Source organism: Scyliorhinus torazame, chromosome 14 (assembly GCF_047496885.1).
Source record: "Scyliorhinus torazame isolate Kashiwa2021f chromosome 14, sScyTor2.1, whole genome shotgun sequence".
NCBI classification, from domain to species: Eukaryota; Metazoa; Chordata; class Chondrichthyes; order Carcharhiniformes; family Scyliorhinidae; genus Scyliorhinus; species Scyliorhinus torazame.
Genome location: NC_092720.1, coordinates 90,772,348 through 90,798,925, shown reverse-complemented (window position 1 = coordinate 90,798,925; position 26,578 = coordinate 90,772,348). Strand labels below are relative to the sequence as shown.

At 47.3% G+C, this 26,578-nt stretch overlaps 1 protein-coding gene and 1 long non-coding RNA gene across 7 annotated transcripts in view; one reads left to right on the top strand and one right to left on the bottom strand.

Moving 5' to 3' along the window:
• Window positions 1–12,037, top strand: part of LOC140389876 (uncharacterized) — a 31,046-nt gene extending 19,009 nt beyond the window's left edge. The window contains exons 2-4 of the long non-coding RNA XR_011934501.1: window positions 488–552; window positions 9,266–9,491; window positions 11,753–12,037. This is a non-coding gene — a long non-coding RNA (uncharacterized lncRNA). The remainder of the gene's footprint in view (window positions 1–487; window positions 553–9,265; window positions 9,492–11,752) is intronic.
• ift80 (intraflagellar transport 80 homolog (Chlamydomonas)) overlaps window positions 1–26,578 on the bottom strand; it is a 398,557-nt gene that overhangs the window by 330,271 nt on the left and 41,708 nt on the right. The gene's annotated exons all lie outside the window — the stretch shown is intronic.

Sequence of the window (26,578 nt, the reverse complement as noted above, 5' to 3'; positions counted from 1 at the left end):
TGGACACACCCATCATTGGTAACATCTTCCCTGCATCTACCCTGTCTAGTCCCGTTAAAATGTTATAAGTCTCTATGAGATCTCCCCTCTCATTCTTCTGAACACCAGCGAGAACAATTCCAACCTAGTCAATCTCTCCTCATATGACAGTCCCGCCATCCCTGGAATCAGTCTGGTAAACTCATCCAGCAGAGGGCAGTAGAGCGGAGCTGCTGATTGGCTGTTGTAAGGGAAATTTGCATAACTCCGTTGTGGTCACCCTAACTTGAAGGTGGTTTGTGGAGGAGCTGTTGTCAAGTGACACTTAAACCCGAAACACTTCTTCAGTGTTTCCCTCCCTACCCCCTCCTCTAACCAAACAAAACAACCGCTGTAAAGATCAAGAGGAAGGCTCGAGGGCAGATAGAAGTTGAACCGTGACATCACAGCCTGCAAGTAAGGGATTGGCTGGTGACTGGTAAGCAGTTTTTCTCTTATTTTCCTTCAGGTGTTATCGTGCAGGGCGCAGAAGTTGCTGAGTGCGTGCTTGCGGAGAAGGGGAGTGAATAACAGGTAAGCTCTGTCTTTCTTCTTTTTTGTTTTATCTAGAGGGGATGGCAGGGAAGCTAGTGCAATGTTCCTCCTGCAGTATGTTTGAGGTGAGGGACGACGTCAGCGTCCCTGCTGATTTCATCTGTTGGAAGTGCACCCATCTCCAGCTCCTCAGAAACCGCGTTAGGGAACTGGAGCTGGAGCTGGATGAACTTCGGATCATTCAGGAGGCAGAGTTGGTCATAGATAGAAGCTTCAGGGATGCAGTTACCCCGAAGAATAAAGATAGATGGGTGACGGTGAGAGGGGCTGGGAGGAAGCAGTCAGTACAGGGATCCCCTGTGGACGTTCCCCTTAGTTAACAAGTATACCGCTTTGGATACTGTTGGGGGGGGGACAACTTACCAGGGGTAAGCCATGGGGTGCAGGTCTCTGGCACAGAGTCTGTCCCTGGTGCTCACAAGGGAAGGGGCGAGAGTAGAACATTAGTCATTGGAGACTCCATAGTTAGGGGGATAGATAGGAGATTCTGTGGGAACGAGAGAGACTCGCGGTTGGTGTGTTGCCTCCCAGGTGCCAGGGTGCGTGATGTCTCGGATCGTGTTTTCGTGGATCCTTAAGGGGGAGAGGGAGCAGCCCCAAGTCGTGGTCCACATAGGTACCAACGACATAGGTAGGAAAAGGGATAGGGATGCAAGGCAGGAATTCAGGGAGCTAGGGTGGAAACTTAGATCTAGGACAAACAGAGTTATTATCTCTGGGTTGTTACCCATGCCACGTGCTAGCGAGACAAGGAATGGGGAAAGAGAGGAGTTGAACACGTGGCTACAGGGATGGTGCAGGAGGGAGGGTTTCAGATTTCTGGATAATTGGGGCTCATTCTGGGTTCGGTGGGACCTCTACAAACGGGATGGTCTACACCTGGACCAGAGGGGTACCAATATCCTGGGGGAGAAATTTGCTAATGCTCTTCGGGAGGGTTTAAACTAGTTCAGCAGGGGCTTGGGAACCTGAATTGTAGCTCCAGTATACAGGAGGTTGAGAGTAGTGAGGTCATGAGTAAGGTTTCAAAGTTGCAGGAGTGTACCGGCAGGCAGGAAGGTGGTTTAAAGTGTGTTTTCTTCAATGCCAGGAGCATCTGGAATAAGGTGGGTGAACTTGCGGCATGGGTTGGTACCTGGGACTTCGATGTTGTAGCCATTTCAGAGACATGGATAGAGCAGGGACAGGAATGGTTGTTGCAGGTGCCGGGGTTTAGATATTTCAGCAAGCTCAGGGAAGGTGGTAAAAGAGGGGGAGGCGTGGCATGTTAGTCAAGGACAGTATTACGGTGGCAGAAAGGATGTTTGATGAGGACTCGTCTACTGAGGTAGTATGGGCTGAGGTTAGAAACAGGAAAGGAGAGGTCACCCTGTTAGGGGTTTTCTATAGGCCTCCGGAAAGTTCCAGAGATGTAGAGGGAAGGATTGCAAAGATGCTTCTGGATAGGAGTGAAAGCAACAGGGTAGTTGTTATGGGGGACTTTAATTTTCCAAATATTGACTGGAAACGCTATAGTTAGAGTACTTTAGATGGGTCCGTTTTTGTCCAATGTGTGCAGGAGGGTTTCCTGACACAGTATGTAGATAGGCCAACGAGAGGCGAGGCCGTATTGGATTTGGTACTGGGTAATGAACCAGGACAGGTGTTAGATTTGGAGGTAGGTGAGCACTTTGGTGATAGTGACCACAATTCGATTACGTTTACTTTAGTGATGGAAAGGGATAGGTATATACCGCAGGACAAGAGTTGTATCTGGGGGAAAGGCAATTATGATGCGATGAGGCAAGACTTAGTATGCATCGGATGGAGAGGAAAACTGCAGGGGAAGGGCACAATGGAAATGTGGAGCTTGTTCAAGGACTACTGCGTGTCCTTGATAAGTATGTACCCGTCAGGCAGGGAGGAAGTGGTCGAGCAAGGGAACCGTGGTTTACTAAGGCAGTCGAAACACTTGTCAAGGGGAAGAAGGAGGCTTATATAAAGATGAGACATTAAAGTTCAGTTAGGGCGCTCGAGAGTTACAAGTTAGCTAGGAAGGACCTCAAGAGAGAGCTAAGAAGAGCCAGGAGGGAACATGAGAAGTCTTTGGCAGGTAGAATCAAGGATAACCTGAAGCTTTCTAAAGATATGTCAGGAATAAAAGAATGACTAGAGTAAGAGTAGGGCCAGTCGTGGGAAGTTGTGCTTGGAGTCCAAGGAGATAGGAGAGGTGCTAAATGAATTATTTTTTGTCAGTATTCACACAGGAAAAAGACAATACTGAGATTCAGGCTACTAGACTAGAAGGGCTTGAGGTTCATAAGGAGGAGGTGTTCACAATTCTGGAAAGTGTGAAAATAGATAAGTCCCCTGGGCCGGATGGGATTCATCCTCGGATTCTCTGGGAAGCTGGGGAGGAGATTGCTGAGCCTTTGGCTTTGATCTTTAAGTCATCTTTGTCTATAGGAATAGTGCCAGAAGACTGGAGGATAGCAAATGTTGTCCCCTTGTTCAAGAAGGGGAGTAGAGACAACCCCGGTAACTATAGACCAGTGAGCCTTACTTCTGTTGTGGGCAAAATCTTGGAAAGGTTTATAAGAGATAGGGTGCATAATCATCTGGAAAGGAATAATTTGATTAGAGATAGTCAACACGGTTTTGTGAAGGGTAGGTCGTGCCTTAAAAACCTTATTGAGTTCTTTGAGAAGGTGACCAAACAGGTGGATGAGGGTAAAGCAGTTGATGTGGTGTATATGGATTTCAGTAAAGCGTTTGATAAGGTTCCCCACGGTAGGCTACTGCAGAAAATACAGAGGCATGGGATTCAGGGTGATTTAGAAGTTTGGATCAGAAATTGGCTAGCTGGAAGAAGACAAAGGATGGTGGTTGATGGGAAGTGTTCAGACTGGAGTACAGTCTAGTGGTGTGCCACAAGGATCTGTTTTGGGGCCACTGCTGTTTGTCATTTTTATAACTGACCTGGAGGAGGGCGTAGAAGGATGGGTGAGTAAATTTGCAGATGACACTAAAGCCGGTGGCATTGTGGACAGTGGGGAAGGATGTTACAAGTTACAGAGGGACATAGATAAGCTGCAGCGCTGGGCTGAGAGGTGGCAAATGGAGTTTAATGCAGAAAAGTGTGAGGTGACTCATTTTGGAAGGAATAACAGGAAGACAGAGTACTGGGCTAATGGTAAGATTCTTGGCAGTGTGGATGAGCAGAGAGCTCTCGGTGTCCATGTACATAGATCCCTGAAAGTTGCCACTCAGGTTGAGAGGGTTGTTAAGAAGGCGAACAGTGTGTTAGCTTTTATTGGTAGAGGGATTGAGTTTCGGAGCCATGAGGTCATGTTGCAGCTGTACAAAGCTTTGGTGCGGCCGCATTTGGAGTATTGCGTGCAATTCTGGTCGCCGCATTATAGGAAGGATGTGGAAGCATTGGAAAGGGTGCAGAGGAGATTTACCAGAATGTTGCCTGGTATGGAGGGAAGATCTTATGAGGAAAGGCTGAGGGACTTGAGGCTGTTTTCGTTAGAGAGGAGAAGGTTAAGAGGTGACTTAATTGAAGCATACAAGATGATCAGAGGATTGGATAGGGACAGTGAGAGCCTTTTTCCTCAGATGGTGATGTCTAGCACGAGGGGACATAGCTTTAAATTTGTGGTTTCACAGGTCGGCACAACATCGAAGGCCGAAGGGCCTGTACTGCGCTGTTATGTTCTATGTTCTAAACCTTCACTGCACTCCCTTGAGAGCAAGACCATCCTTCCACAAAGAAGGAGACCAAAACTGCACACAATACTACCGGTGTGGCAGCAACACATCCCTGCTTCTATACTCGAAACCTCTCGCAATGAAGGCCAAAATACCATTAGCCTTCTTTACCGCCTGCTGCACCTGCATGCTTCACCTTCAGCGACTGGTGCACAAGGGCACCCATGTCCCGCTGCACACTCCCCTCTCCCAATTTACAACCATTCAGGTCGTAATCTGCCTTCCTGTTTTTGCTTCCAAAGTGAATAACCTCACACTTATCCAAATTATACTGCATCTGCCATTGATTTGCCCACTCGCCCTACCTGTCCAGATCATGCTGTAAGTTCCATGCATCCTCGTCACAATTCATCCTCCTTCCCAGGAGGCCGCTGCATTCAACTTCAATCACGTTAATGAGATTGAAATGAATGCAAATTAGGGGTAATTATATTTGCGCCATTTTGGGGCGATATCCAGAATTCGCCAGAGGTAGTGAGCCGCCTGAATCGCAAAATGGTTTGTGCCCAGCGCGAATCTCAATTTTGCCCTCTCCTGCTATTCATCCAGCACTCCCGGATCTGAATCACGCCCTATGTCTGCAGTAAGAGATAAAATGGAGTTAACAGAGTTGTCCTTCTCTGTGATTAAGATGGAGAAAAAAAAGAATGGCCACATAACAGCAAGATTGAGGTTGCCATGATTCGAGAGTTTAAGTGGAGAGACAGTTAAGGGAGGACAGGAGGGTATTAAACTTGTGAAGAGAAGGAAAGCGAGTTGAAATGGAGGTGAGAATCATCAAGGATGAGAAATCACTCGGTGCAGAAGCTGAGGGAGGAAACATTGAGAATAATTTGGGTGAGAAACTTGCTTATAGTGCTTGCTTAGGCAGTAAAGGATGGTTTCGGACAAAGCTCGGCACAACATAGAGGGCCAAAGGGCCTGTTCTGTGCTGTACTGTTCTATGTTAAGGTAGAGACAGTAGAGGCAGGAGGCAAAGGAGATTTGGTGATAAGGGCCTTATACCTGCCGACAGAGTGTTTAGCTCTATAGCAGATTATCAGCTCCCACACTCCTTACAAAGAGAGAGGAGTATAATAAAACCTGACCCCCATATATGCATTAGAGATGTAAAATATGCAGTAATGTAATTATCAGCACCATCGTCCATTTTCATCTCCTCACACATACTGGATGTCAGTATTCTGCTGATGTCAACCAAGACTACGGATTTGGAGCTCCGGTTGCCACTTGTCAAGACTATCCATTTTGAAACCTGCCATTTTGAAACCTGCACCTTCCGAGTCAGGCGGTGGGAATTATCACTAAGCCAAAACCTTCCTCTTATAATATTTTAGATGCAAATCAGAACTGCTGTGTACTTAACATCACTTTCAGGTTTTATTTCTAACACTTTGAATGTTTTTGTTTTAGCTCATTTCTTGTATGTTGCGGTTCCTTTCCCTAAACCAGTTGCTTATCAATTTTCAGGATTTACTATGAATTCACATTGTTTAAGCTTATGCTGCAGTCTTTACAGGAACGTTGCCAAAAACATTCTCAAAGTCCAGATAACCAAGTCATTCAGTTTACAACAGGATTCCATCTCTTTAAAAGTCAATGAGGTTTGTTCAGGCAAGATCAGTCATATTGACTGTTATTTACCAGATTGTTATCATACAGACAACCCACAAATTGGCTTCTGTTAATTTATTTCTCATCACTGTTGCAAGAATAATGCTTCAAATTAGATTTGCTATTTTGTTTTGAATGTACCATTGCAATTTGTCAAACTGCTGTATCCAACTAAAAAGGTTCACCAATATTGAGCAACATTAATTTACGCGACACATTAAAATACACAGAAAATGAAATAACAATAACATAGCAGATTAACCATGGATACATGGAGAATGAATTACTAGCCGTAATTTAAGTGAGATTATCATATGACTCCATTAACCATAGATTGAGCACTTTACAATGTCATCTAAAACCTCAGGTTAGGTTGCAACCGTTAACTCATTCTTTGGTGTACATTATTTATACAATAGAAAATGTTTAGAATTTCATGTAAAGGTTCATAGTTTTGGAGAAAGTTCCAGGGTTTCTTGCAGTTTTTGCAAGTGTTGCAGAGTAGAATGACACTATTCTCCCCCAAAATTTCTAAGTTAATTTGTGGCGGGTCTTTCAGGGTGTTTCCTGCCGGCTCTTCCTTGCGAGTTCCCCACCGTGATTCAATGACACTTTAGTCACTTTTTGGGGCCCTCGGGAGTTTCTCACCGGTTTAGCCCACACTTGGAAATTTCTTTAGCACTGGGAAGCTGAACTCAGGGATCGGGCCGCCGAAAGGGTGCCCCGATCTCTAAGTGAGCTTATGGGTCCCCCACACCACCCACCCATGGGCAATGTCACCCCCACATATGGACGTTACACCATACCCTCCCAAGTGCAGACACCCAGCCATGGGGTCCCTTGGAGTCCCTTCCTCCTCTTCAAGTCCCCCCCAAACCACTTTACAGCACCCCTCCCTTCCTGGACCCCCACCTATCATCCCCCCAACTTACCTGCCCTGCACTTCCCCACCCTTCAAACCTCTGCTCCACCCTCATTCCATAGGCATGGCCCCCCTCACCCCTGACCCTTGGCAGTGCCACCCTGGCACTTAGACACTCTTGCACGGTCACCCTGGCAGTGCTCCTGCTGGCTTGGCAGTGCCTTCCAGGCACATTGGCAGACAGGGTGGCAGTGCCAAGGTTCCAGCTGGGCAGTGCCAAGATGCCCACATTCCAGGGTGAGGGTCAGGGAGCCACACTGTACTTACCCTGACCACCCAGGGGTCTCAGATGACCCGGGAGACCCCCCCACCTCCCAAACCCCCCAACCAACCCCCGGGTGCCGCTCCACCTGGTCGATGTTTGTGTGGACCAGCACTGATTGACACCCAGCTTCAGCTTCCCTGGGGAGGCCAAAGAATTGAGGGAGGCCGGTGCATCCCGCACAAGTAGGTTGTAGGTAGGTTTATGACCTACTTGCGCGAGCGTCATTCGGTCCCGCCCATTTGGGGCGGGATTCCAACTCCAACGTCTCGCCGGACTCCAGAGAATCTCGAGAGGCACGGAGTCTGTTGGGAGGCTTGCTGGAGTGCCTTCCCAAGATTCTCTGGCTGCATTGCGCTCTCCCTTGAATGCAACGCGGCCGGAGAATCGTACCCTATGTCTTTCTGACATACTTATGTACGGTTAAATCCAAAAGCTACAAGTATTGGAGGAGCCTTCCATATCATAGTGTCTTCAAAAACCTAATCCAATTTGCATATCATTTTCCATCATAACAACAAAACCATATAATTTATGAAGGCACAAAAAGAGCTATTTCATTGAGCAACATCGGGGTGGCACAGTGGTTAGCACTGCTGCCTCACAGCGCCAAGGACCCGGGTTCAATTCCGGCCTTGGGTGACTGTCCATGTGGAGTTCCACATTCTCTCCATGTCTGCATAGGTTTCCTCCGGGTGCCTAGGTTTCTTCCCACAGTCCAAGGAAAGTGCAGGTTAGGTGAACTGGCCTTGCTAAATTACCCTCATTTAAAAAAAATATTTTTATTAAAGGCATTTACAAATATATACATAAAACGCAACCAAAAAGAGAACAGGAAGTTTCATAACCAAAATATAACACCCCACCATCCCACCCTCCCTGTCGTTTCCTTCCATCAACCCTGCCTCCCCCGTTTTTACCCCCTATAACCAGCACCTACACTGCTGATTTCTTGGGCGTCATTCTCCGACCCCCCCCCCGCCGGGTCGGAGACTGGCCGTTGGCCGGCGTGAATCCCGCTCCCGCCCCCGCCAAAGTCTCCGGTACCAGAGATTGGGCGGGGGCGGGAATCGGGCCGCGCCGGTTGGCGGGACCCCCCCGGTCAATTCTCCGGCCCGGATGGGCCGAAGTCCCGCCCAGAAATTGCCTGTCCCGCCGGCGTAAATCAAAGCTGGTATTTACCGGCGGGACCAAGCGGCGTGGGCGGCCTCCGGGGTCCTGGGGGGGGGGGGGCGCGGGGCGATCTGACCCCGGGGGGTGCCCCCACAGTGGCCTGACCCGCGATCGGGGCCCACCGATCCGCGGGCGGGCCTGTGCCGTGGGGGCACTCTTTCCCTTCCGCCTCCGCCTCCACCATGGCGGAGGCGGAAGAGACTCTCCCCACCGCGCGGGAAACTGTCGGCAGCCGCTGACGCTCCCGCGCATGCGCCGCATTTCCGCGCCAGCTGGCGGGGCACCAAACGCCATTTCTGCCAGCTGGCGGGGCGGAAATCCCTCCGGCGTCGGCCTAGCCCCTCAATGTTGGGGCTCGGCCCCCAAAGATGCAGAGCATTCTGCACCTTTGGACCGGCTCGATGCACGTCTGATTGGCGCCGTTTTTGGCGCCAGTCGGCGGACATCGCGCCGTTGGGGGAGAATTTTGCCCCTTATCTTTGACGAAATCAATAAATGGCTTCCATTACTAAATTACCCCTCAGTTGTCCAAAAAAGGGCAGGAGGTGCGGTTACGGGAATAGGGCGGGGCCTATAAAGTCTCAATACAGCCATTGGTCCTATTATTGTATATTGAGACAATAAAAGTTGATTCTCATGTTCTGTTATAGCAGTCACCTTCTAACCAAGTAAACACCTGGGTGGGTGACCCTTCGGAGGGTCGGTGCAGATTTGATGGACCGAATGGCCTCCTTCTGCACTGTAGGAATTCTATGAACAAGTATTACTGAATAAATAAATATTAATTTGTAACTTTAAACAAAAAAGGGAAACTCTTTCATACTTCAACCGCGGAGGCAAAATACTATCACGCAACACAAAAATGGTAACGCATTTCATTTAAGTTTATCAAAATGAGAATTTAATTGAAAATGAAGCAGCTTTAAGATTACTGGGAACCTTTGACTATATGGTATTGTTTTTTCTAGCCCTTTATTTTCCCCTACACTTAGCACTTCTTGCAACTAAGAAAGCATCTGAAAGACCTTCTTCCAGGCTTCCCTGCAGTTGGCAAACACTGGCATTACAGTATTGAGACATTAATTTCTCTTATCATCGCTTTCCTACGAGGGATTGAATGGAGATTGGGTGCATCCCATATCAACCAGATCAGAACCGAAGCACAGTGAAGTTCAAATCACGATTCTTGATACGGTGAGCTGCTACTCCTCCATACCATTCTACCATGATGGGCTACTTTGCTGCACGTGTAGCATGCTCACTGATCATTGATAAAAAGCTTATATTTATTGTACTATTGAGATTTGACATGGTGTAATAACACTTCTGGCATCTTGCGCTTGTGATCTATTTTTTGTGGGGTATCAGCCATTGGTCCTATTATAGGATATTGAGACAATAAAAGTTGATTCTCATGTTCTATTATAGCAGTCACCTTCTAACCAAGTAAACATGAAGCTGTCAAACAAGATTTTAAAACCCTTCTCCTCCTCAACCTGTCTGCAGCCTTTGACACAGCAAACTACCTGTTCTCCAGCTCAGAAGGACTATCTTGCTTGATGCAACTATTTTCCGTCTAACAGTAAATAGACTGTCTACTGAAATGGCTTCTTGCCCATCCCACCTCCATCTCATTTCCTCCAGAAACCCAAAGTTCTATGCTTGGTTACCTCTCCAAAGATCGATGCTTGGTTACCTCTACCTTACATTCTCCTAAGTATTCCTTGTGATATCAATCACACACATGGGACCAGCTGCCACACGTACATTATCATCAATGTCCGGCTCTCCTCTGCTCCGCTTGACCCCCGATTGTCAGACTGCTTGGCTGATGTACAGTCTTCCACAAGCTGCAATTTCTTCAATTAAACACTGGGAAGAGCAAAGACATTTTCGTATTTCACAGCCAAGGCCCAAACACCGCCATTGCAAACTTTGTGCTCCCTGCTCATTTAAACGGTCACAGCATCCAGCCAATACTGTTGATTGGCTGCACACTGTCATGATATGTAAACATGCAGCTAATGAACACACAGAATAGGACACGATCAATGAGCAGTCAGGGCACTCAGGGGTGGTATCTCACTATAAAAGGGATGAGGCACTCACACCCCGCCTCTTTCCACAGACCAACATCTACAGACTGAGATAGGGTGTATCCTCAGCATCGCACCCCAGCACGTGGCTTAGAGCAAGCTGGTTCAGTTAGACGGAGTTACTAAATTTAGATTAGCAGAGAGTCGAACTCATTGAGAACTGTGCTAATAGTTCAATAAAACACATTGAACTCACAACTCAAGTGGCAAATTACATAACACAACACACACCTGAGCAAAGAGCACAAAATCATGAGAGGTTGGTACAAGTTCAAGCTAGCATGCACTATTTAAAACCAGACTCCATCTCTTACTGGAGTGATATCATTTGGCTGCCTCAGGTCCTCGAAATGGCTGGGGAGAAGTCTTTGATCTGCGTGAAGAGTGACTATATAAGAGAGAGCACAGCCTTCAAGGTTTTCAGACGCTGCACCAGAAGCCTTGGTGCAAGAGGTGGTCAGGAGAGAGGTCCTCCACCAACAGGGGATCAGGCGGCCCTTCAAACATACACTCACAGGCAGTGGGAGCAGATGACCATCACTCACAGGCAGTGGGAGCAGATGACCATCACTCACAGGTGGTGGGAGCAGATGACCATCACTCACAGGTGGTGGGAGCAGATGACCATCACTCACAGGCAGTGGGAGCAGATGACCATCACTCACAGGCAGTGGGAGCAGATGACCATCACTCACAGGCAGTGGGAGCAGATGACCATCGTAGTCACAGGAGTGACTTGCCCACGGAGTGGGATGAAGATTCCACAAGAGGTTCAATGACCTCACACACATGCTCAAGGTTAGTTTTAATCATACGTTATACCTTATCAATAGTACCACGAGCTTCACAACTGCTCAATGCACCACAGCCCCATCACTCTCACCTACGAACAATCTCAAGACTCATACCTCACATGCATGGCTTTGCATCGTTCAGTTAGCACTGCTGCAAGCCTCACAACCACATCTCACAGCTTCCACACGCTGCCAACCATGGCAGCAGCATTATCCAAACAGACTGCACAACATTCACAGACATGTTTACCTTTCTCTTGCAGGACAATATGGCATACAACCACAGGCAGCCAGAGTTAACTGGTGGGTCAGGCATGGTTGCATGTCTTCACCCTGATGGAGCAGACAGTGCTCACCATCATCAAAATGGCCATAAAAGGAGGCCAGTGGGGCTGAAAGCATCAAAGATGACTGTATCCACCAATCTAATCCTCCTTCTCACATACCACCTCCCCACATCCTATAATCATTTCTGATGTACAAACTGCAGTGGGTTTAAGCATGCACCCCTTGGTCCCTTCCCTTTGCTCAACACAACCCTAACCTTGCGCCTTTCTCCTCACAGATACCAAAGAACTAATACTTGGTCAGGCAGTGGTGGAAGAGCCAAAAGACAGTGATAAAAATGAAACACCATCACTCCCTCAGTCATCAACTCAAATCCTGACATTGTGCATACTGTAAAGGCTAGGTTAGAGGTGGGATTTGCCAGTGGTGACACACCAGGCACGAGTTCCCTGGAAATCAAGGTCATACGAGTTCTGCTGCATGGAACGCCACATGAGGATGAAGATGGCCAACATACAGAAAAAGGTTGATGGGTATGCACAAAAGTGCTTGGTACATTGATAGGCCTGCCAGCCAGAAAAGCTGCAGTCACTGTCAAGGCATAAGAAGGGGTGAGAGTCATGACTGTGCATGTGATGAATGTAGGATTTTCAGGGATATATTTTATTTTATGTATCTGGTGCAGTAATGGCTAAAAGTCTGGATTAGTGTGTATGTGTGTGTATCGACTGCAGTAAGGTTTTAAAATTCATGTATGTGGGGAAGTGGTATGTGAGAAGGAGGATTAGATTGGTGGATAGTCATCTTTGATGCTTTCAGCCCCACTGGCCTCCTTTATGGCCATTTTGATGATGGTTTAAAAGACAGGTAGACACTGTAGCTACCAAAGTGGTAATTAAAGTCTCATAAAAGTATCATTCATTCATGTATAGATTTACCTAAATAGGGCTAATGGAATTTTGTTTATAGAAAGAATGTTCCCTGGGGTTTAGATAATTGAGAGGTTGTGGTTAGCCTTTGTAAAATGGTCATAACCCAGTTAGTGGGACAGAGAGGATGTAATCAATGGGAGAATCCAGAATCTGAAGCAGTGAGGATTTGAGTTTTAGTTTTTAAATTTTGTTGTGAACAGAACAGGAACTTTTTGCATGCTGGGAAGTTAAACAGTTGTTTGACATAGGCAAGAATCTGTAGGCGGTTTCCAGAATGATCTCGCTCTCAAAGCAGTTTCTCCAAAACATCTCTATAAAGTAAGTATGTTTGCTAATTGTACTAAAATGGGGGTTTTGACCAGAGATGGGTTTTGTATGATTGGAGATAAAAAGATAACAGTTAGCAGTTAGTGTTTCATTTCATTGTTAAGCTGGATTTAATTAGTAATTGTAAGCTATTTCTTGTATGATGTTAAAGTTAGTTTCATTCTGTGTTAATAATAAAGTTTGTTTTAATATATCACATCCCTATTCGTGCGTGGAATCACCCCTTGATCAAAGTATCCTTTCCTCACAGTCTTACAAATTAACTAAAATATTGGGATTTCTGTCTGGTATCCTAGCAAATGTTAGGGTCTGGTCTGAGATCGTAATACACAGGAGCAGAGCATTCGATCCATTGAGTCAGTGCCAGCTCTCTGTAGAGCTATCCATCAGTTCTATTCATTCCGTCTATCCCTGTAGACCTGTCAATTTATTACTCTCATTTGCCCATCAAATTTCCTTCTGAAATTATTCAGCAGCTCCACTTCCACCATCAGGAAGCAGGATACAGGTCAATACCATTGGCTTTGTAAAAATGTTCTTCTTCACATCCCCCCTATTTTTCTTGCCCAAAACCTTTAATCTGGTACTACTTGATCCATCAGCTAATGGAACAGCTTTTTTTTGTCTAAGTCATCTAAAGCTGTCATAATCTTGTGCACATTCTTAAATCTCCCATCAAACTCTTTTGCTCCAAAGAGAACAACCCCAGCTTCTCCAAACTAACCTCGTAAAATCCCTTGTTTGGTAAACTTCTGCAAAATCTCAAGGATCCTCGCATCCTTCTCAAGGTGCGGTAACCAGGATTGAACAATACTCAAACTGTGGCCTGAAAAGAGCTGCAAGTTCAGTATAACTTCCCTGTTTTTGTACTCGATACCTCTATTTATCCTCAATGGAGTACTAGTCCAGTGACATTACCACTATGCTACCATCTCCCCTATAGTCTATCAATGTCCTATTGCAGTCATTTGGCATCACGTTGTCAGGCACACCGTTTGAAATCATCAGCAAATAGCTTCAATTTTATTAAATAGTCATTTATGTGGTACTTTTGTCAAACACTTTCTTAGAATCCATATAAACAACGTTGTGCTTTTCCTTGACCAAAATATTCAATTAGATTATAAAGGCAAATTACTGCGGATGCTAGAATCTGAAACAAGAGAAAATACAGGACAATTTCAGCAGGTCTGACAGCATCTGTGGAGAAGGAAGCTAACATTGAGAGTCTGGATGACTATTTGTCAATTAGATTAGTCAGGCAGGATCTACCTTTTACAAATCTGTGCTCATTTTCCTTAATAAAGATGGCCAAGGGCAGCACGGTGGCACAGTGGTTAGCATTGCTGCCTCACGGCGCCGAGGTCCCAGGTTCGATCCCGGCTCTGGGTCACTGTCCGTGTGGAGTTTTCACATTCTCCCAGTGTTTGCGTGGGTTTCGCCCCCACAACCCAAAAAGATGTGCAGGGTAAATGGATTAGCCACGCTAAATTGTCCCTTAATTGGGAAAAAATGAATTGGGTATTCTAAATTTATTTTTAAAATAAAGGTGGCCAAAACTGTACACTGTACTCTATGTGGTCTCAGCAATGCCCTGTAGTTGGAGCAAAACATCCCTGCTTTTATTTTCCATTTCCCGTTGCAATAAAGGCCAACATTCTGTTTGCCTTCCTAATTACTTGCTGTACGTGCATGTTATCTTTGGTGATTCATGAAGAAGTACACCCAGATCCCTCTGCGATGCAGCATCCATTATTCTCCTTCCATTTAAATAATAGTCTGCCTTTCTATTCTTCCTGCCAGAGTGAACAGCCTCACATTTCCCACATTATACTTCATCTGCCAAATGTTCACCCACTCACTTAACCTATCTATATCCTTTTGCAGACTCTTTGAATCCTCCTCACAACCTGTTTTTCTACCCATTTTCATACGGTCAGTAAATTTGGCTACAATATACTTGGCCCATCCCAAGTCATTAATATGGTTCATAAATAGTTGAGGCACCAGCACGGATCCCTGTGACACTCCACTAGCTACTCTCTGCCTCCTGAAAATTGGTGAAGGCCACTAAACCACTCAAACGAGACAGGTAAATCAGTTAAATATCATAATTTGGGAAGCTTTAGCTGGGAGCCCAGCAATTGGGGTGGAGGGCAAATTAATGCTTGTAAGATCAGGAATTGACTAGACAGCTGGTTTGTGATGCAGAAAAAGCTAGCAGCACGGGTTCAATTCCCGTACCAGCTGAGAATTCTGAATTCTCCCTCAGTGTACCCGAACAGGTGCCGGAATGTGACGACTAGGGGCTTTTCACAGTAACTTCATTGCAGTGTTAATGTAAGCCTACTTGTGACTTCCGGTTGTGGCGATGACCAGCTAAGCCGCACGTTTCGGCGGCTCCAGCTCAAATGGACCTTCGGGCTCTTTTAAGAGCCCCAACGGGGAATTTTTTCGGGACAAAACCCGGTGTGGGGTGAGACAGCAGGGAGTCCCCCCCAACGAAAAATAAAATTATCGGCGGCGGCGGCCTGATCGCGAAGAATCCTCGAGGACAGGGACAGAAGAAAAAAGGAGCAAGATGGCGGCGGAGAGAGCCCAGGTGACATGGGGGCCGGACCAGGACGAATTTTTGAGACGGTGTGTGGAGCTGCTTAAGAAGGAGGTGCTGGCCCAGATGCTACAGGCAATTGAGGGGCTTAAGGAGGCACAAAAGACCCAGGAGATGGAGCTCCGCGTGGTGGAGCAGAAGGTGACGGACAACAAAGACGAGATCCTGGGCCTGGCGGTCAAAACGCAGACGCACGAGGCACTCCACAAAAAGTGCATTGAAAGGATTGAAGTCCTAGAAAACAGATCACGGAGAAAGAACCTTCGGATCCTGGGTCTCCCCGAGGTAGTGGAAGGAGCGGACGGCGGGGCTTACATGAGCACGATGCTACGCTCGCTAATGGGAGCTGAGGCCCCCTCGGGCCCCTTGGAAGGGGAAGGGGCTCATCGGGTCCCTGCGAGGAGACCAAAGGCGGGAGAACCACCTAGGGCGACGATCGTGCAATTTCATCGCTTCAAAATGGTACCAAGTAGTAGATGGGAGAATTTCATAGAATTTACAGTGCAGAAGGAGGCCATTCGGCCCATCGAGTCTGCACCGGCTCTTGGAAAGAGCACCCTACCCAAGGTCCACGCTTCCACCCTATCCCCATAACCCAGTACCTCACCCAACACTAAGGGCAATTTATCATGGCCAATCCACCTAACCTGCACATCTTTGGACTGTGGGAGGAAACCGGAGCACCCGGATGAAACCCACACACACACGGGGAGGATGTGCAGACTCCGCACAGACAGTGACCCAAGCCGGAATCGAACCTGGGACCCTGGAGCTGTGAAGCAATTGTGCTAACCACTATGCTACCGTGCTGCCCTGCGGTGGTACGGGTGTACCAGGATTGGAGTGTGGAGGTGGCGAGAAGGAGGGCGAGTTTTAATCGAGCCAAGGAGGTGCTACACAAGGTGAAGTTCGGGATGCTGCAGCCTGCGCGACTGTGGGTCACGCACCAGGAGAGGCATCACTACTTCGAAACGGCGGAAGAAGCATGGACCTTCATTAAAAACGAGAAACTGGATCAGAACTGAGGGACTGATGTTAGAGGGGAAATGACAATGCCGATGTATATAGAGATGTAAATTGGGAAGGGGGGGACACTAAGAAATGTGGGCGCCGGTGGGGGGGGGGGGGAAGAAGAGACATAGGCGGGGGATGGGGAATGGGAGTGGGGCGGCAGAGGGAGCTGCGCCACAAGGGGCGGGACCAGACAGGGTTCGTAAAGGGGAGACAACTAAATGTCAACGTGCGACGGCTATTAGGGGTGATAATGATGCCCCCAGTAGAGGGGGAGGCAGAGATAGTGGCGGCAATGGATGCAGAGAAGGCATTTGATAGGGTGGAGTGGGAGTATCTATGGGAGGTGCTGGGGAGGTTCGGGTTCGGGGAGGGGTTTGTCAGCTGGGTTAAACTCCTCTATGGGGCCCCAACGGCAAGTGCAGTCACAAATCGGCAAAGGTCGGAGTATTTTCGACTATACAGGGGAACAAGACAGGGATGCCCGTTGTCCCCATTACTGTTCGCGCTGGCAATTGAACCACTGGCCATAGCGCTGAGAGAATCCAGAGAATGGAGAGGGGTGATTAGAGGGGGAAGAGGAACACCGAGTGTCACTCTACGCGGATGACCTACTGCTGTATGTGACGGACCCAGTGGTGGGGATGACAGTCATGCAGATATTGAGGGAGTTTGGAGACTTCTCGGGATATAGGCTTCACATGGGAAAGAGTGAGCTTTTTGTGATACACCCTGGGGACCAGAGTAGAGGGATAGATGGCCTACCGCTAAGGAGAGTGGAAAGAAACTTTCGATACCTGGGGATTCAGATAGCCAGGATCTGGGGAACCTTACACAGACTTAATCTGACACGACTGGTGGAACAAATGGAAGAGGATTTCAAAAGGTGGGACATGCAGCCGCTGTCACTGGCGGGCAGAGTGCAGGCAATTAAGATGATGGTCCTCCCGAGGTTCCTATTTGTGTTCCAATGTCTCCCTATACTGATCACTAAGGACTTTTTTTTAAAAATAGATAGGAGCATCACGAGCTTTGTGGGGGCAGGGAAGGTCCCGAGGGTAAGGAGGGGGTTCCTACAACGTAGTAGAGACAGGGGGGGACTGGCGTTGCCGAATTTGGGCGACTACTACTGGGCCGCCAATGTGGCGATGATTCGTAAATGGATGATAGAGGGAGAGGGAGCGGCGTGGAAAAGATTTGAGATGAAGTCCTGTAAAGGGACGAGTTTACAAGCGCTGGTGACGGCGCCATTACCGCTCTCACCAAAAAAATTTACCACAAACCCAGTGGTGGCGGCAACATTAAGTATCTGGGGGCAATGGAGGCGACAGAGCGGTGTGCTGGGAGCCTCGGTGGGGTCCCCAATCAGGAACAACCATAGGTTTGCCCCAGGGAGGCTGGATGGAGGATTCCAGAGCTGGCACCAGGTAGGAATCAGGAGAGTGGGAGATTTATTTATAGACGGGACGTTTGCGAGCTTGGGAGCGCTTGAGGAAAAGTATAAGCTGCCCCGGGGAAATTTCTTTAGGTATATGCAGGTGAGGGCGTTCACAAGACAACAGGTGAGGGAATTTCCGCTGCTCCCGACACAGGGGATCCAGGATAGAGTGCTTTCGGGGGGGTGGGTCGGGGAGGGCAAAGTGTCAGAGATATACCGGGAGATGAGAGAAGAGGGGGAGGAGTTGGTGGGCGAACTGAAGGGAAAATGGGAAGAAGAGCTCGGGGAGGAGATTGAGGGTGGTTTGTGGGCTGATGCCCTAAGCAGGGTAAATTCCTCTTCCTCGTGTGCCAGGCTTAGCCTGATCCAATTTAAGGTGCTGCATAGAGCACACATAACGGGAGCAAGGTTGAGCAGGTTCTTCGGAGTGGAGGACAAGTGTGGGAGGTGCAGGGGAAGCCCGGCGAACCACACACATGTTTTGGCTGTGTCCGGCACTGGAGGGGTATTGGAGGGGAGTGACCTCGAAGGTGGTGAAGGTCCGGGTCAAACCAGGCTGGGGGTTAGCTTTATTTGGAGTTGCGGATGAGCCGGGAGTGCAGGAGGCGAAAGAGGCCGATATCGTGGCCTTTGCGTCCCTAGTAGCCCGGCGTAGGATTTTACTCATGTGGAAGGAAGCGAAACCCCCCGGACTGGAGGCCTGGATAAACGATATGGCGGGGTTCATAAAACTGGAGCAGATGAAGTTTGCGCTGAGAGGATCGGCTCAAGGGTTCACCAGGCGGTGGCAACCGTTCCTCAACTACCTAGCGGAACGTTAGAGGGAAGATAGATGACCAGCAGCAGCAACCCAGGGGGAGAGGGGGTGGGGGGGGGGGGGTATTACTTAGTGTTATTTGGTTAGTTTACCATGTTAGTTACATAATGTTATATTGTAGTTGTCATGTTATTTGCATTTTTTTTTTGATTTGTAAGGGAAAAAATTGTGTTTGAAAACTTTAATAAAATATATATATTTTTTAAAAATGTAAGTCTACTTGTGACAATAAAGGTTATTTATTTATTATTTATTTAATTGACTTGGCATAGGCAAGGCAATTGTTAAATCTTATGATGCTTCCGGCAGGGACGAAGTGTGGAGGTGGTGGTCGCCATGGATGCAGAGAAAGCCTTCGACCGGGTGGAGTGGGACTATTTGTGGGAGGTGCTGGGGCAATTTGGGTTTGGGGACTGGGTCCGGCTGTAGTGCCGGGCGCCGACAGCGAGTATACGAATGAACCGGGTGAGATCGGAGTATTTCAGGTTGCACCGTGGGACGAGGCAGGGATGCCCACTCTCCCCGTTGCTTTTTTCCTTGGCGATCGAGCTACTGGCAATTGCGCTGAGAGCGTCAAGGGATTGGCAGGGGATATTGGGGGGTGGAGCATAGGGTCTCGCTGTACACGGACGATTTACTGCTTTATATATCAAATCTTATTGGGGGATTACGGGCATATTGGAAGAATTTGGTCGGTTCTCGGGGTACAAATTAAATATGGAGAAAAGTGAGGTTTTCCCGATCCAAGCGAGGGGGCAGGTAAAGTCCCGCGGGTTAAGAAGGTGCTGCTGGTGCGGGGTCGGGCGGGGGTGGGATGGGGGTTAAGCTCTTCCAAACTTGATGAATTATTATTGGGTGGGCGAATATAGCCATGGTTAGGAACTGGGTAGTGGGAGAAGGGTCGGTATGGGAATGGATGGAGGCAGCCTCTTAATAAAAGAAAATACTGCGGATGCTGGAATCTGAAACCAAAAGAGAAAATGCTTGAAAATCTCAGCAGGTCTGACAGGGAGAGAAAAGAGCTCACGTTTCGAGTTCAGATGACCCTTTGTCAAAGCTAAAAGGCATAGAAAGTGGGAGATATTTATACTGTGAGGGGAGGGAATGAAAGACGAGTCATAGTCACAGAAAAAATTAAAATAAAATGGAATGAAAACAAAGGGGTCGAGGTGGAGTAGAGCTAGTCATCTGAAGTTGTTGAATTCGATGTTGAGACCGGAAGGTTGTGGCGTGCCTAACCGGAAGATGAGATGCTGTTCCTCCAGTTTGCCTTGAGCTTCACTTGAACATTGCAGCAGGCCAAGGACAGACATGTGGGCATGGGAGCAGGGTCTTGTGTTAAAATGGCAAGCAATGGGAAGGTCGTGGTCTTGAATGCGAACAGACCGAAGGTGCTCAGACCGAAGGGGGAAAACTGACAAGTTGAACTAAGGTTTTGAAGAGAAGGTGGGTTTAATTTGAACTCTTTGTAATTGAATGGGTTTTGAGAGACGTAAAATCAAGGTACCACGTCTGTGTAAATGTATGATATTACAATTATGGACAGATATAGAGGTTCTCGCATTAAGGTCTTGTACCACTAAGATATAACTTTCTTTAATGCAAGCAGTCCTCGGCTTCACAACGTTCGAGTTTTTTTTTTTACAACGTTCGAGTTACAACAAACCTCACTTACAAAATTTAGGAACGGACATCCTCTTACCATTTTACCACATTGGTTTCGACTTTACGATACCACATCAGTGGCATTCATACGTGCACGACTTTACGATACCACATCAGTGGCATTCATACGTGCACAACGATGTTCAGTTGCTGTTCCGATGCACTTTTTCAGTACTTGGAGCCTTTGATTTTCCAAATGCTTTCTTAAAATTTAGAGTATATCAACAATAAATGACAGAAAGGTGTCAATCTGGAGCAAGAGATGTTTTTTTTCTTCAAAGAAACATAGATCAACTACTATAGAAACAAAAATGGAAAGGCACTCTTAAATTGGTAGAGCTTTGGATATCCCTCGAATGACTAGCGTAACCATCCTGAAGGACAAATTAAGAATTTAAGACCATGTTGAGGGCTCAGCTCCTATGCAATAAACTGTGATATCACAGTTGGACTTATTGCTCAGGTTGAGAAACTGCTAATCATTTGGCTGGAGGACCAAAATCAACACTGTGCTCCTCTGAATTTAGGCATAATTCTGGAAAATGCTGGCAATCTTTATGATGATATAAAGAAACAGGGGGAGCATTCTAATTGTATTTCCCCCCCCCCCCCCCCCTCTCTTTACCTTTCCCACCTTTGCTTTTACATCAGTCACAGCTTACCCTCTGATTTTAGTTTCTCTGCTGTTTAATGCAAGTAGAGGGCGGTTCAGGTGTTTTAATCCAGGGCCAATTTGCACATCAGGTGAATCTACCAGTGCTGATGAGAAGGTACCTCAAATTTTCCCTGAGGCATTGGCTGAAATCATTGAAGAGTGTGTGAATTGTTCTCGGCAAATTTTAATGTTGACAAAACTGAAAAGAATGCCATTGAGAACCTACACCGCCATAGTGAATATGTGGGGGAACGAGCGTATGGGAACAGGTGCATAGGTTGGTGCAAGAGATGGGATGCATGAGAGAGACGGAATAGGTGGGTGCGAGAGGCTGTGTGTGTGAGAGAGTAGAGTGAGAGAGACTGAGTGAGTATGTGGGGTATGCGCAAGTTTGCCTTATGCCCAGTCTCCGGGTTTCTCACTCACTTGCCACCACACACCAACACATACATACGCATTCACTTTCACACAAGCATCCACTCTCACTCGCTCACCCACATACACTGACCCTCTCACATTCATTATTTTTATTACTGAATCCTGTTTATTGCAATGACATTGCTGTACTTCTGCTCAGCAATAATTTTTTTTCCTCAAAACCTCAACATATTTTGAAGTTCAGTTTATTGTTGTGCCAAACCTTAACTTTCCAAAATTTTTCATTGGCTCCAAGTGAGAGAAATATGCAAATGTGTCCCCCTCCCCATGCCATTGAGTAAATAGGTTGGACAAACCTACTTTAAGGCTTAGTATCTTTGGTGTACATTTGCCAAGGCCATCAGAGCAACTGAGAAAAAAGGTGGACCAACTCTGAAGTAATCCTGGAAGGACTTCAACATTTCAAAATACATGAATAGGATGGGAATAGAGGGATACGGACCCAGGAAGTGTAGAAGATTGTAGTTTAGTCGGGCAGCATGGTCGGCACGGGCTTGGAGGGCTGAAGGGCCTGTTCCTGTGCTGTACATTTCTTTGTTTTTTGTTCTTTATTTACCCATGCAGATAAGATCATAGGTGAAGCATGGAATGAAGTCACACAATCAAATTTGCAGAGTACTTGGAGAAACATTTGTCCTGTATTTGTGTTATGACTTCCAAGGCTTTACAGACACTTTAAGGTGGTGACCAAAAATGTTATTGAAATGAGCAAAGAATTCATCTTAGATATTTCACTGAATATTGATGAGTTGGTGACATCACATTCTGAAGAATTAACTAATGAGGACTACATTAAATTGGAACAGCAAAAAATGGCAGAGGAAGAAGATACACCCACTTTTGAAGACACCCACTTTTGAAGAGACTCCTCCTCGTAAAGTTTTAACAGCACAAGTGTTGGCTAAGGCATTTCCACATTTGGATGCTGCCATAATCTTGTTTGAGGAACATGACCCCAACATTGAACGTAGTGCATCAGTGAATAGGAGCATATAAAAATTGCACAGCTGCAAGTTCACAAGGAAAGGAGAGCGAGCATCTGTCCAAGCCTCCTCGGACACTTTGAGAAAGCAGCCAGGACTCCAAAAAGCACCTGCAGCCAGGAATCATAAGAAGGCAACAGTCAAATAGTCCAACCAACAGCCCTTCAAAAAATGTCCAGCAAAATCTCCTCAGAGAAGTCCTCCACATCACCTTAAAAACTCTCAAAAATCTCACCCAGCCAGGCTCAAGGAGAAAAATTAAGGCTTCAAAAATTTGTCTATGCCTTTTAGATAATTTGTAGATAAATGTACAGTCGACAAGACAGTAATATATAGTATATACATTTTCTTTTTGTCAATAAATGCATTAATGTTGATATATTACTCGTCTCGAATGAAAATAGAATATCAGGCCTTGGTTCAGGGACCAATCCCTCATTTACAACATTGAACCAATTTTCCCATAAAAACAAAGTTACAACATTTCAAATTAAGATACAGTTTTCAGGAACTAATTGTGTCATAAGTCCAAGGAATATATTCAAAATTCTATGTCCACTCCTTCCCCACTTCCTTACATCATTTTCTGAAAATGAGACTGGCTGGTTCCTGGACTTCCCCATAAATGCCACCAGTTTCGCCTCAAGTAGAAGAAGCACTAAGTACGCCTACATGAAGTTCTTAGGAGTCCCACAGTGCCACAATCAAATAGAAGTTTGATAGATGAGTTACCTATTTTGACAGGGTCAGAAGAGCATTAGAATCATAGAATTGTACAACATAGAAAAAAAGCCAATCGACCCATCATGTTTGTGCCAACATTCTGAGCACAACAGTTAAGCAGGAGTACACCACTCAACCCGAGCATGCATGGCGATTCAACAAGATCATGACTGATCTAACTTTCTAACATCCACCTCACAGCCCGAATTTTACGCATGTTGGCGTGCGCAATCGGTGGGGCCAGATGCGGCCACAATTTCCACTTTTGGCCGCAAACTAAGACGAATGCAATTTCTTGCTGGCTGGCCAATTAAGGGCTAGCCAGCCTGAAAGCATGCTGACATTGGAGAAGGACTGCCCCCAGGGGTGGGAGCATGGTGGGCACCGGATCCAATGGCGACCTGGCGGATGATAAGTGTGGCTAAGACGGCTCTTTGAAGGTTGGCAGGAGTCCTTGAGGAGCCTCAGGGAGTTCTCCTGAAGGAAATATAAACAGTGTGAAGTTATGGCCTCAGCACCCCTTTGATACGCCAGGCAGGAGGACACTCTGCCCACCACTTATCAGACAAGTGCCTGCACACTCTTATGGAGGCAGTGAATGCCAGCCAGGGCATCCTAATGCTGAAGGATGGCAAGGAGAGGCCACTGCACCAGACAAAGGAGGAGTGGAGGTGACAGATCAGTGGGCATGATCCAGTGCCGCAAATTAAGATCCAATTAAGAGGCAATTTAGCGTGGCCAATCCACCGACCCTGCACATCTTTGGGTTGCGGGGGTGAAACCCACACAGACACGGGGAGAATGCGCAAACTCCACACGGACAGTGACCCAGGGTTAGGATTCGAACCCGGGTCCTCAGCGCCGCAGTCCCAGTGCTATCCACTGCACCATATGCCACCCTCGTTTGGAGAAGTCTTGACGGTTGCTCATCCATCGTGGTGCTCAGGGGTGCAGGATTCAGAGCAACAGAAGACACATATACCTGTACCTGCCCAGGCTTCGAGATCAGACTAATGGCCCACATATAAAGGTGCGGGCATGTCAACCTAGTTCTTTAGGGGCGGGGGGGGGGGGGGGGGGGAAAAGAGTTGATATGGTGTCGCAGGTGGAGAGTGGACTTGTGAATGCACTTTTGTCCATACACAAGAGAATTCATAATGCCGCTGAGCATGGGGTGCTCAACCTGTTCATCCTCAGCATTTTTTGAGATGGGCACCCAAGAGCTCAAGTGCAAGCGCGCTCCAAGGTCATCAGGTCGCGGAGGGGCTTTCATCTCAGAGGATGTCAATGGACAGATTCAAGACTGGTGGAGTGCGCAAATAATGTAGGGTCCTCTCATCTCAAATGAGAAGTTCTAAGCAAATGTCCCCGGCAATGATGCTGCCATCATGACATTGCTGTCGAACATCAGTCTAAAGATGTGCAGTTTAGGTGGATTGGCCATGCTAAATTGCCCCCAATTATCCAAAGGTTAGGTAGGTTACAGGGATCGGGCCTGGTTGGGATGTTGTTTCGGAGGGTCGGAGCAGACTCGATGGGCTACATCGCCTCCTTCTGCAATGTAGAGGTTCGATGATATCTCACCAGGCCATCTAGCATGCCCATTCAATATACAACAATTTATATCACTAATTTGTCTTCCTCCTCAACTGAACAATCCTTCAGAGGCATCTGGGACCTCAAGAACGCTCCCTTCACACTCGAGAAGCGACATACAGATCCAGCCTTATCACACCCTCTCTCACTACCAGGCACCAACTCAGATACAAGCACATCGGTGGTTTGTTTAGTTCGTCGACTCTGGTGGGCACAGTGGGGAGAGAACAGCACATTCGCACGAGGAGCTGGTAGAGGCAGAGTGCGCGCAGCGCGCCGGCAGTCAGTGGACACCAAGACGCAGTACTTATGTGCATATTTAAGGCACAGTGAGCATAAAGTGGATTTTCACTGGGGGCATTATTCCCTTTCATCCTTGTAATGTTCGATTTCTGTGCGACACTTAATATATTTATTGCTATTGTGTACAATATAAAAATATTAACTTTGTGGCCTCCATATCCTTGTTTTTCAGGTTCATAGTAATGACATGTGATAGCAGGGGCTACTAATATTATTGCAAGGCTGTGATTTGACATTGGGGTGTAAGGAGGTGGCATAAGGTAGATGCCATGCCATGGCAGCCTAGCTGAAGGGGCATTGAATTAAGACATCCTGGTATCCCTGCCTCCCTGAAAGTTCCTGACATTTACCTCTACGTCCTCACTCCGTGCCTCCCGTCTCCTCATGAGATCCAGCTCTAAAGTCATCCTCTGCTGCCTGTGGTGCTGTCTCACTATTCTCACCCTCCAGTGAGCACCCTCCTTGCCAGAGTCAGATTTTGCAGAGTGGAGCAGACCATAACTATAAGCGACTGGTGCTCTGGAGAATATTTCAGTGCTCCCTCTGATCAATCCAGGCATCTGAACCTGGTCTTTAGCAGCCCAATGGTCCTCTCAACCACCGTACTTGTGGAGACATAACTCTTGTACCTCTCTTCCGCCTCTGTCCATCGGTGCCAGAATGGCATTATGAGCCACCTTTTCAAGGGATATCCTTTGTCACCCAGCCGAATTGGAGCATGACATGTTGAAGTAGTCGCAGGGTGTATGCATCATGGGAGCTGCCGGGGTACAGTGCACAGACTTGCAGAATCGGAGTCTTGTGGTTGCATACTATCTGTACGTTCACGTTCTATTCACAAAGGTATCCGGCTCACCTGAGTGCAGTTCATAGTACTCTAGATGTGGGGAACCCAATAAAGCTGCGAAGCCTCTGGCTTGCTCAGCATGGCTGGCTTCGCCTGTCCAGTAAATAACGAATGTGAGGACCCGTCTGAATAGAGCATCAGAGATGAGCTTGAAGCAACTATGGACAGCTAATTGAGACATTCCACACACATCCAATGACCCCTGAAAAGATCCAGATGCAAACAGAATTGAGGTACTGTGACCTTCAGAGCCACTGGCATTGGATGCCCACTCATACAGCTGGAGATGATTTCTGGCCCAATCATCCAGAATAGTGATGTCATGGTGTCCCTAGAGAGGCAAAGCCTCCTGCAGTTCTGGACTCATGCATGTAGAGGTAACTGGATCGTTGCCTGTACACTCTGGCAGCAGGATAGTGGTGTGTTAGGGAGTCCCTTCCGTCTTGATCTCCCTGCCTGCCTGTGTGACAAGCACTATGTCGCGTGGGCAACGTCGAATTTAAATCAGTTACATTGTAAATCATCTTGATTGTCAATGGGTGGGGCGGCACAGCACAGTGACACAGTGGTTAGCACTGCTGTCTCATGGCATTGAGGACCCGGGTACGATCCCCCCCCCCCAGTGTCTGCATGGGTCTCACCCCCACAACCTAAAGATGTGCAGGGTAGGTGGATTGGGCACGTTAAATTGCCCCTTGTAGCCATGTAAGATGGCTGCGTTCCGATTAATCTGGCCAAAACCCAGTTTAAAACGGCT